Consider the following 2,500-nt stretch of genomic DNA (forward strand, 5'->3'; position numbering starts at 1 on the left):
ATAAGAGAACATATGGGCGAAGCTAAAAATGGGCCTGATCGCAGGTTAACATTTCTGATAACAAGCCAAGGTGATAAGCCTTACCAAACTTCACTTGCATCTTACTCAAGTGAGAATAGTAGTGTGTGGCTGTTTTTCATTCAGTTCAATAAAGAATGCTAGCAAATAAAGTCGGATATTGATTTCCCATGATTCATCATTGTTATTTTACTTCAATCATACTTAGCTTTATAACATAAATAGTTTACAGACAAATGAAGCATTTTATGTATTGAAGTTTCTCTTTTACAGAAAGAAAGCTCCTTTTTCCAGGTGTTTAAATAAAAGAATTTTGTACATCAAGCTGCAGTCCAATAAGTGCAATTCAGGATGAGAAGGTGGACAATAAATAATCTTGGCTAAGTTCCTGTAAAGTCCTAAATGATATTTAAACATAAACATCCTCAAGGATCTTGCATATGATCTTGGCAAGGGTTTTTGAAGATCCTCAAGGATCTTGCACCAGATCTTTGAAGATCCTTAAGGATCTTGGATATGGTTTTTGAAGATCCCCAAGGATCTTTGGTTGGTTCCTTCAACATCCTCAAGGATCTTTGATGATCTTCAAAGATCTTGGTCAGGATCTTTAAAAATCCTTGAGGATCTTGTACAGGATCTATGAAGATCCTCAAGGATCTTGGACAGGATCTTCGAAGATCCTCAAGGATCTTGGACAGGATCTTCGAAGATCCTCAAGGATCTTGGACAGGATCTTAGAAGATCCTCAAGGATCCTTGAAGATCTTGGCAAGGATCTTTGAGGATCTTGGCAAAAAAAGCTAAGATCTTTGAGGATCTTCAAGGATCCTAGGTAGGATCCTTGAGGATTCGAGAAAAGATCCTTAGAAAGATCCTCAAAAAGATCTTTGAGGAGTCTTTAAAGGGGCTAGGTCACGCAATTTTAGGCAATTTCAGCACTGATCGAATGGTCATAGAATTAACTAAAATATCAAAATAACTGTTCAAAACTATAGAGGAACTCTAACAAAACACAGGGAAGCCAAGAAGGGACATGGATGGACAAAACTGGAGAGGATTGAAATGGATTGAATTTGGGTAAATTTGAAAAACGTCGGCCCACCTTTTTTCAAATTTATATCAGTCTATATCAAAATGTCATTTACAAAGCTGGAAAATCATTCTCAGTTGTTATGTGGCCGTGATTTTGCAAATGAAAGACTCTTGCTCTGCCAATTTGACGTTTAGAGCTCATAATTAACAAAATTAAACAAAATTACCTAAAATAGCGTGACCTAGCCCCTTTAAGGATCTTAAAAGATCCTTCAAAGATTTTCACCAGGGCTTCCAGAGAACTTGTCAATGAGTGAATTATGAATAAATTACGACGGAGTAGCTGTGTAGACGCGTTACCAGCTGCACTGTGTAGCTAGAGATGCCGGGTATTCTGCGATTGCTCCGAAGAATCTACTTTAAGGGCCCACAGATGGATTTTTCGCGCGTTGCTAAGGAAGTGAAACGTTACTTCCGGTAACTGACGTCATCATATCATGAGCTGACAAGAAAACCCACTCACAAGCAAAAGTCACCGCACAAACTGTTGTTTCCATCGAAGGTTTTTCCTCGCCCTTCCTCGCGCTCGTTCTCAGATCAAATGCGCATGCGTAAACAAACTGACTTCCGGTTTGAGAAAAAAGCTAAATTTTCGGCGGTTTTAAATTGAATTAAATATTTTTTTACATGCACGTTTCACCCCCAAATACAGAAGATAGCTAAGCATTGATTTTTTAAAATCATCTTTTTTGAAAAAGTTATGGGCATTTCAGTATCGTTTATGTCTTTAAAAAGAACATTTTTCAAAATAAAAAGAAAACCATGCTTGGCTGGATACAAAAATGAATACAAATTATCAAACCATCGATTAAATACCCAAATTGCGTAGCACGGAGACAAATTTAGAGTTTTCTTTTATTGGTCACGTGACCATGGGCGTGGTATGATGACGTCATATTTAGGGTCATTGGCTTACAAAAGTTGGAAACTGACCAAAGTAATGCAAATTCTCTCAAATTGCTTAACCATTACATCCTTAGCAACGCACCCCAAAAAATACGTCAGTGGGCCCTTAATTATAAGAGGATACCAAAATGACTGCTGTGGCTGTGATGAAAAATGGCTTATGTTGGGTAGCTTATAAAGTAAAACCTGTGTTTCTACGCATTAAAACGAAGTACAAGTTCTGTATACTTTGTTTCAAATTCCTAAATACAGAAGAAATTCCATACCTTCAACTCTACATTCAGTTCAGACAAAAGCTGGAGGAAACCAATGCTTTAATGAATGATAGAGTGGTGATCATATGTGTGGTGTTCCTAAACGAAACAAGGAAATCCACATGAAATTGTTACAGAAATCACTAATTTAACGTGTACACGGCCGTAGAGTTTGCGAAGGGTATTCAAAACTTACGTATATACCTCGATCTGTTCTTGACAGGATGGAAC

At 37.4% G+C, this 2,500-nt stretch overlaps 1 protein-coding gene across 2 annotated transcripts in view; it reads right to left on the reverse strand.

Moving 5' to 3' along the window:
* Positions 1-2,500, reverse strand: part of LOC138006965 (NLR family CARD domain-containing protein 3-like) — a 336,786-nt gene that overhangs the window by 242,083 nt on the left and 92,203 nt on the right. Inside the window, exon 1 of one of the 2 annotated variants that reach the window (XM_068853605.1) lies at positions 2,282-2,404. The exons of the other annotated variant lie outside the window; for it this stretch is intronic. The gene's annotated coding sequence lies outside the window, so the exon portion shown is untranslated. Of the gene's footprint in view, positions 1-2,281; positions 2,405-2,500 lie in introns of those variants that run through there. 2 annotated transcript variants of the gene reach the window in all.

The sequence above is a fragment of the Montipora foliosa genome, chromosome 6 (assembly GCF_036669935.1).
Source record: "Montipora foliosa isolate CH-2021 chromosome 6, ASM3666993v2, whole genome shotgun sequence".
NCBI classification, from domain to species: domain Eukaryota; kingdom Metazoa; phylum Cnidaria; class Anthozoa; order Scleractinia; family Acroporidae; genus Montipora; species Montipora foliosa.